Consider the following 10,084-nt stretch of genomic DNA (forward strand, 5'->3'; position numbering starts at 1 on the left):
TCTTGGTCTATTTCATGGGATAGTTTTGGCCAAAGATCAAGAAAGACTTCCTTCTTCTTGCTGAGCCCAATTAATTATGTATTTTACTAAAACAGTAAAAGATTCACACCCCTAAGATATAAACGTCAGTCTAAAGACATCCAGAAAAGATCCTTTTATTTGCCACTCAACTCAGAATTAATTAATAACCAACTCTTACCCACACTGGACTCTCAAATTTCAGCCACTTGACTCTCTCTCCTTAATTGTTTCAAAAGCCTGAGATTTTCTGTAACTCACACTCTGCCCCCATCTTAAAAGGGGTGGATTTTAAATCATTGATTCATTCAGGATCAAGATCAACAGATCACTAGATCTGTCCTTTGAGGTAACCTGCCAGCTTCTTTTTTTCCAAGGTGATGGACACCAGTGATAACCAATTACAGTCTGTACTGCCCAGTGATGGGCATCGGGGGGGGGCAGGTTTCCATTATTCTCTAAAAATCATTTCAAAGTTTCATACAGGCAAAACTTCGCACGAACATGCAAGCCATGATGACAAGTGCATCTTGTAATTATCATCTTATACATAAATTTGCCACAATAATCATGTGGATATGTTGGGAGGCTATGATCAGTTTTTTCCCTTCTTATATATATATGGAAACATAATGTTGGCTCCCAGCAAAATAATTTATTACTGGAGAACATGCAGACAGTTTATAAGTGGCCAAGAAAACTTTGGCTCTAACCCAGGTCTTCTGACTTCTAGTTCAAAGCCATTTCCATCAGAGAAGTTGAAATTTATCTTTCCCTAAACTTGAAAGATCAGTTAGCCTATTGATCTTGCCTGGAATATAATTGTGACTGCTGGATTACCCCAAATTATCATTATATCAACAAGAAGTCATTCAGCCAAAGACTTAAGAGCAAATTATCTTATCAACACCTAACCTTTGTGAGAAAAAAATTAGTAGGTACATATTTAGAGACATTTATTATCAGAATGTTTTGGGCTAACAGAATTATTAAAACTCAGATATCTACTGACATCTAAGCAAATTATATCACTATATAATCCTATGACAATTTTTCTGTAGTCTAAAGCAATGCTATTCAATAAAAATATAATGTGAGCCATATAATGTGATTTTAAATTTTCAGGTAGCCACATCAAAAATTAGAAACAGATGAAATTAATTATTTCAACCTTCTTTAATTATGAAAAAAGATATATTTTTTAAACTAAGTCTTTGAAATCAGATGTGCATGTTACACTTACAGCCCACCTCATTTCAGACTTGCCACATTTCAAATGTTCAATAGCTACTCTATTTAATGGCTACCTTATTGGCCAGCATAGGTCTAAGGAGCCTAGGGACCCCAATCCTGCGATGTAGTAACCCTAATACCCAAAACTAAAAGGGGGAGCAGGGAGACAGAGCAATACTTTAAAATACCAAATAGTTCAGAACTAGTCATTAGTAATGGAATCAAATGTTTATTAAACCCTACAATTAATTCTTCAAAATAAATTATTGTCTGTATCATCTTTATAAAGGAAAACTATGTTAATTATAAATCAGTTGCTTTACTAGGTACTCCCCCTGTCCAGCTTTCTCCTCAGTAAAAGATTATAACTAGGTTTTTAAATCTAGTAGCTTGAACCTGAACCCAGCAGATATTTCTGTTTGGTATCAACAGTGAGATAACTATTAAGAAAACAGTTAGAACTAAAATTATTTTCCATTTTACCAACCATTCATCATATTGCAAAACTGTAAATAGGAACCACCTGTGAACCAACTGGGCTTAACATTCTCTTGGTCTTACACTACAGTGCTTTCTGGAGGCATTCACCCATTTATGGATCATGTATTCAACTACGTTATCTGCATTGACTCTGACTCTTGTCACGGCAGATACATAATTAGAAAAACCAAAAAAATCTTCCCCAGTCATTGGCATACTGGTTTACGATCTACCACCCTTCTGAAACTAGTCCCATCCATGAATTCTAGGGAAGCTATCCTCTGTGATCCACAGGTAACTATTTTCAAACCTTTCCAGTTATTATCCATCCTTTTATTTCAATCACAATTAGCTCCATGCAAATTCCTGACTATTCCAGACTCTGAGTATTACCACCTTCCCCAGATGCTCTTCTTCTTAGATCTCCATCCTCCATAACTCTTAGCTTTTACAGTTTTCTCAGAAGACCCATAACATAACTCAAATGTCACTCCGTGTCTCACTGTACATTTTATGTACTTTATTGAATCTCACAACACATGGCAGTATTTTGATATAAAAATATATATATATTTAACCTGTGCTTTTCACATTTATATGGGCACTTCCAAATCCTCATTCCTCATGAGACTCTATAGAAAGAATTATAACTGGGCATACAGCCACCCTAGAAAGGCATTCAATGCATGTATGTGGAATGAATGATTGATCTTAATACAATTTCTTGCATATCAAAGTTTCCAGATCAAGTCATTAGCCTATGTAAGAGTTACTGTCATATTACTAGGTGGGAAGGAAATAAAATTGGCCCTGATATTTTAATGAAATCCATCTTAATAGGAAAGTCTAGCTTGAAACTTCTTCCAGCTAATTGTCCTTGGTATAGTTTTTCCTAATACCCCAGTAATACAACAATGGTGACATGCTTCCATTTATTAAATGAATTTTTTATTGGGAACCTAAGATATTCCAGACACTGTGAATATGTTGAAGTAAAATGGCAAGACATAGTTGCTGCCCACTTAGAGGTCGGAGAAAAAGATGAAAACTCATACATTTGCCTAGAGCTAAAATTAAAATAATGAAATGTGACTAGAAAAGTGCCCCTCCCCACCAAACACTTTGCTTCTGAAAAGAGAGCAAACCTGTTTTTCTGAAAAGCAAGATGATAGAAAGAAAAATATCTCCTTATTTCTTTCCTGCTCACCCCACTCAGAAAGAGGATACGAACTAACTGAAAAACTGAGCATGAATCCTGCTGCAGCGTGGATTCTATTTCTTGAGGTGAGTAAGATAATATTCTCACACGCTTCTCCCTTGACTTCTTAGCTCTCTTTCTATAATACCTCTCCATTCTGTAGAGACGGCAACACTCAGAAAATAACAGGCTGGAAAGTAGAAACAGGTCTTAAGCACGTGCGTAGGGAGTCCTAGGAGTAGAATATTCTGACTATTCTTCTTTTCATCAGTTGTAACAGAAGGAAGTCAGGGTAGGGGAGCTGGAGGAGGAGTGTCTCATGATTGAACCTCAGTAGGGTTTATCCAGTAAAAGGCTGCCAAATTCCAGAAGTGGAAATGGAAACTGTAACAATTTGTTCTCTTGTCCTGCCCATGAGAAGACTGAACAAACGCTCAAGTGGATGGTCAGTGAGATCAAGGCAATCTACCTAGTGTATGTGCTTATAAACACCAGGTATAAATATATCTATTTCTTTCAAGTAAGAGTAAACAGCAAGCTAGTAAAATGCAGCTTATGAAGAAAAGCTGCAGGACAGGAGAACAGAGCACGGTAAGGAAGACTCAGCAGAAGAGCACGAGTCTGCAATTGACTTACTGTGAGAATCTTTCCAATAAGCCAGGAAAAGAGCGTGACTTCTACGACACAAAGAAACTGACATTAAGAGCACAGGTTAAGAGGCAGTGGCAGCATGTGAGCACAGGTGGTCTGAGGATTCCAAGGGGATGAGATACAATAGAGGAATTAACATTCGCTTTTGAGGCAATAAAGAGTAGTGAAGAAAAAAGAGGGAAAAGACAAAACAAGAAGTGAAAAAAAGTCTGTAATAAATACAGAAAATTCATTTTTAAATTAGAAAAGAAAAAATTCTGTACCATTCTGTGCTAATACTTTTAAAATTTTTGATGAAATTGATGACTTTATGGGGAAATATAAATAGCACCAATTTACTCGAGAAGAAATGCAAAAACCTGAAACTGCCAAGATTGGCATTTTCTTCTCTTCTGTGTAAATTCCTCTGGCATAACCAGCTGGAGGCTAAAACTGGTGTGAAGTCAGGGTAAGGAGAGAAGGCATCACTCTGTTCCCCAGCCCAGCAAATCAGAGTTCTCTAATGGAATTCGACACCAAGCTAAGCTCACCACAGTGCTGTAGTCCTGCCTCTGGGGCATGGCTTCCTTGTGCCTTGGGAAGGAGAGAATTGTGATCTGATGGAGGGTTAGTTTCTCTTGGGACTTCTTGAACAATACTATCTAACAGCCCAATCTTGCTGTAAGTAACTAAAACATTTGAGTGCACTTCCCCTCCATCACTTGTAATTATCTTCCTGAATCCCCTCTTTTCTTCCCTCACTAAGATGTTGTATTACCTTCCTAGGGTTGCCATAACAAAATGCCACACACAGGGTGGCTTAAACAAGGGGAATTTCTTTTCTCACAGTTCTGGAAACTAGACGTTTGAGATCAAAGTGTCAGTTGGGTTAGTTTCCTCTGAAGCTTCTCTTTTTGGCTTGTAGATGGTCGCCTTCTTCCTGCATCCCTGGTGTCTCTTTCTGCATTTCCTAATCTCTGTCCTATAAAGATACCAGCCAGATTAAATTAGGGTCCACCTAGCAGCCTCATTTTAACCATGATTACCTCTTTAAAGATCTTATCTCCAAATACACTTGCATTCTGGGGTCCTAGGGGTGGGGACTTCCACATATGAAATTTAAGAGGACCCAATTCATCCCATAACAGATTTTTTCAAACAACATGTATTATAAGTGTAAGTAGCATGAGTGTAGATTTCCTAAATGCTTAGCTTATGAGTTTTCACTGGAGTATCTACCCAATTTTCTCTGCTCTTCATTTGTCCACATGTGACTGTGAACAAGTTGCCTCTTACCTCTACGGATATCAATTTCCCTTTTCTATAAAAGAAAGGTATTTGACTAGATACAATCTATGGTGTCCTTCAGCCTTCACAAAACCAGGATCCTAAGTCACTGGGTATAAATTCAGTCAGGTGTTACAATGAGAGGGCAAGAGGCTGGTGGAAAAAAGTGCCAGAGCTCAAGAGAAAGGCGTGGCCAAGTTTCTTCCATGTGAGCGAAAGCCCCAACCCCCTCCTCCCTGCAGCCCTACAGGGACAGGAAGCAGGAGGAAGGGGAGGGTGCAGTTCTCTAAAGTTCTCAAGAAGGCCTGTCTATACCCAATCAGATGTGGCCTCCTCATTTCTCACAGACATACTGAGCACAAAATGTCATTGCTACCTACCTATACGCATATATATGCATATAGAACTTCTTACATATATTTACAGAGGTTCCCGTATTTATTTAACAAATACCATGTTTGCTGTTTCACTTTTTTCACTTTCAACATCTCTAGAAAGAGGATACATCTTAAAATCACCTTGGCCCAGCAGCAGTCATGATGGAGTTGTCATTGCCTGGGCATGTGTATACAAATACATGAGGAAAGGGTATGAAGTTTGCAAGAAATTCTCAGAGACAATGGTGGATCATCTTTTTAAGAAGTGCTATCACCAATGCTCTTGATGGCACAGAGGATACTTGGAAGACGGGTTGGGGTGGGGTGGGCAGAGGAAAAAAGAACTCCTAAAGAAAGTGTCAAAAAATAAATTTCACAACAATGGGAATGTGCTGAAAGCCACTGACCTGTACACTTAAAAATGGTGAAGATGCTATATTTTATGTGATACATAGTTTACCACAATAAAAAATAAAATCATCAGAAGAGTCAGACTCTGAATGTGAAGATGTTTAGGAAATGTATTAACCAATTTATTCCACTTTTTCCTTTCATATATGTACAAAAGTGATATATGATAAAAAAATCTGTCTACATGACTGAATAATGTCTTATATTAAATATAGAATAAAAATTCTAAATGATAAAAAAAAGCATCATGTCATAGTTTAATTGGAAGTGTTTTTCTTCCTACAGATGTATGAAATTCTGGTGTGTCTTACAATCAATGCCTCTTCTATTCAATTAAATATAGCATTTAATGAAGTACCTCTATGTGCAGTAATAGGAACAGAGAATATGGAATGATCACAGGCCCTGCCCTTCAGGAGTTTACATTATCTTAGTATGTATAGTTACTAAAATCGATAGTAAGAAAAATAATTTAGAGATATGGGTGCTGCGGGGAGGGTAGAGCTTAATGGTAGAGCACGTGCTTAGCGTGCAGGAGGTCCTGGGTTCAATCCCCAGTGCCTCCATTAAAAAAAATAGAGAGCGAGATGCATGCTAGAAGGTAAGACTATGTATGCTCTTGGAGAGGTTGAATCTTGCCTGGGCGATCAAGGAAGTCCACTCAGAGAAGTGGTACCTAATCTAGGACAGAAAGATGAGGAAGAGCTAAGCAGGAGTGAGGAAAGAGCATTCACCATGGAAGGGAGCACATCAAATCATGAAAGCGAGGATGAGCATGGCTGACCGGCAGAACTAAGAAAAGTCCAGTGTAAGTAAAGGAGAGAAAAGGGGAGGAGACAGAGACGGAGCTGGAGAGGCAGGTAGGGGCTGGACCGGGGCACCAGGCCCAGGTCTTCCCAGGTGGCAGGGTTGTGGGTCGATGCATTCATAGTGGCAGCTGAGGGGAGGTGTGTTCCGCAATTGCAGTTTTGTTCTCAGGTTGTAGGAATTTCAAATGGGTCTTTTTTAGGAAACCATCTGTGGCGTTTCTCAAATTCCCCTCGCAGGCAAAGGTGCTTTGTCTGGCAAGAACTTTGCCTTAATTTAGCAGTTTTAAAAGGCTGCTGTCCAATTGATGTCTTAAAATTCCAACACTTCAGGGAGGTCCTAATATTTTTACACATGGGTCTATTTTGAGTCCACTGTCTTTTCAATCAACCTGTTACTCTTAAGTTATCTCGTGCCTAAACAAGATGTTTATCTATTAGAAAAAATGTCCTTAAAATGTAATTGAAACTACTTGGTCAGCCAAGCAGATTAATCTCTGGATAACATGTGTGTTTGCCTAAGAAATTTAAATTTTTATACACATTATCCACATTAGCCATTTATAGTGGTCTATATTTCAGTGATGATGTGGTTGATTTATTTGCATAGATTTCTGCTCCACAAAAGAATAAACAATAAAAATAACCATATTAGCTTGGCTGGTTAATTTTATGCAACAACTTGACTGGGCCACGGTGTGCCCAGATATTTGGTTAAACATTATCTTAGTCCTTTGGGGCTGTTATAACAAAACAGCATAAACTGAGTGGCTTACAAACAACAAAAATGTATTTCTCACAGTTCTGGAGGCTGAAAGTTCAAGGGCAAGACAGATTCAGTGTCTGTTGTGGGCCATGTCCTAGAAAGCCGTCTTTTTGCTGTTACCTCACATGGTGAAAGAAACAAAGGATCTTTCTAGGTCTCTTTAATAAGGGCACTAAACCCGTCCATAAGGGCTCCATCCTCATGACCTAATCACCTTTCAAGGAGCCCCCTCCCCCAGCCACTTCCTACTGCTGTTACCTTGAGGTCTAGGATTTCAACGTATGAATTTTAGAGAGACATAAATATTCAGTCCATAAGAAACTTGACTTCTGAGTCTGTCTGGGAGGGTGTTTCTGGGTGAGATTAACATTTGAATTGGTAGACTGAGTAAAGCAGGTCACCGTCCCCAATGTGGGTGGTATTCATTGAAGGCCTGAAAAGAATAAAAGGCTGACAAAGAAAGAATGTTTTCTGCTTGAAAGTCTTTGAGCTGGGACATCCATCTGCTCTTCTGCCTTTAGATTAAGACTCAGATTGAAATTTACAACATTGGTTCTCCCGGGTCTCCAGCTTCCTGGTTACAGATCGTGGACTGACTTCTCCACCTCCACAGCTGCATAAGGCAACTCCTTCGAGTTAAAAATACATGTATATATAAAAATAATTTTATATGTATATATAAATATAAATAATTTTATATATGTATATATACATAATTTATTCTGTTTCTCTAGAGAACCAGACTAGTTCAACAGCTAACAAAAATACAGCCCTTAATAAGTTATATTATATTAAGACCTTATGTTGAGTCCAATCAGCCTTGAAAACACTTGTAAGGTAGATGCTTTTGGTATCTCCATTTTGCAGATTAATAGAAAAGGAAGCTTAGAAATTTCAGGTAGATTTCCTAATGTTGGCTAACTCTCAGAACCAATGGGGTATATTTATTTATTTTACAAACATTAATTTAGTATGTGTGCCAAGCATGGCTCTAAACATTATCCAAATACTACTCATTTAATCCTTCTAACTGCCCTGTGGGGCAGAGACAGAGAGGCTGAGTAGCTTACCATGAAAAGAGGAGAACCAGGATTCAAACCCAGATCACCTGGCTTCAGAGTTCTAAGCCTAACCACCGTTTCAGTCTTCAGAGGCCAGACTAGCCAACAATTTCAACCTTATGAATTGTCAGCTTTATGCCCTTGGTAGAATCATTCAATCAGAATTAAACTCTGAGCCTAAATTTTCTAATCTATAAAAATGCTGAGTACACAAGATACTGTAAAAATCAAATGTGCTGGTACAGATTTCACTATTATTTTAGAGGTCACTGTGATCATGCTTAGTCCATCACTTTAACTATTATTGTTGTCACTAATGACTTATATTAATTATATCATTATCATTGATATGATCACCAATTTGATGATTAACTCTCACACCTATGGGTGCTTCATTAAAAGCACTCCACCTTGATACTATTTTTTTTTACATTTTTTATTGATTCATAATCATTTTACAGTGTTGTGTCAAATTCCAGTGTTCAGCACAATTTTTCAGTCATTCATGGACATATACACACTCATTGTCACATTTTTTTCCTCTGTGATTTATCATAACATTTTGTGTATATTTCCCTGTGCTATACAGTGTAATCTTGTTTATCTATTCTACAATTTTGAAATCCCCGTCTATCCCTTCCCACCCTCTACCCCGCCCCCTTGATACTATTTTTAAGAGGCTTTGTGTAAATGAAGCTTTATCACCTACTACTTATTTTGCTAGCTAGTCCTCAACAAGAATGAAGAGGGAGGGAAGGACAAAGGGATCAGGGTGACGTGCCAAGAGACAAAGGGATGGCTTGGAAGTCCATTCTGAGTCACAGATCTCAAGAGAAAGGCCAAGCTTTACATTGCCACCATCCCAGATCACTGTTCAAGAGCCGAGGCCATCTCCTGCTATTCTGTCTTAAAGTTTGGAACAATAAGTGCCAAAGGGAATCCCATTAGGTCCAGTGCCCTTTTCCAAATCCTTTCTTCCAGAATGGAAAATCCAAGTATAGTATCCAGGCAAGGATCTAAATAAAGTGACCTTAAGTATATAAAACAAAATACTGAAAGTCACCACCAATTAAGCGTAATCAGGGAAGTAAAACCTTCTCATCTCATTTGCAGCAGCAGCGTACTTGGCCACTTGATTGACTGACCTCTTACCTGGGTTTGTTCTTGACCATGGGACCTTTATCAGCTCTGCTTCCTGCTTCCCAACTCCTACACATCTAGGGAAACCCCAGGGTATTTTTCTAGCTAAAGTCAAAATCTCAGTTGGCTGCATGCAATGTTTTTTTTTTCCTCATCAACTCCTACTCCAAAATGCTTTAATCCAAAAAGATGTGAGTTGCCATGGTGACTCTTACTGTAGTTGCTAGAAGCTTTTGTAAGATGCAGTCATCATCTTCTTATATTTCAGCTTTAAAATTTCCAGCAACAAGAAAAAAATGAAGTTTCCTTTGTCAGAATAGGAAGTGAAGTGCTTAGCAAATTTGTAAGCAAATGAAAGCGATCTGGGGAGTGAGCACCATGTGACACTCACGAGCTCCCCAGGAAAGAGCCTGAATGCTGTCTGTAGGGTGAGGTACTTCTAATGGAGAAGATACCAATGCAGAACACAGATTCTTTGTTCTTTCTAGCTTTAAATGATCAGTTTCCAGGGGCCTAAGTAAATAACTGAATAATTCAGCCAAAGGAAATCTCCAATATTAACCTGAAAGACCCGGGGTGGGCAAAACAGGACCCACAGGTCAAATAAGCCCTGCTACTGGTTTTTTTTTAAAAAAAAAGTTTTATTGGAACATAACCGTGTCCATTCCTTTAGAAGG

This window comes from Vicugna pacos, chromosome 2 (assembly GCF_048564905.1).
Source record: "Vicugna pacos chromosome 2, VicPac4, whole genome shotgun sequence".
Taxonomy (NCBI): domain Eukaryota; kingdom Metazoa; phylum Chordata; class Mammalia; order Artiodactyla; family Camelidae; genus Vicugna; species Vicugna pacos.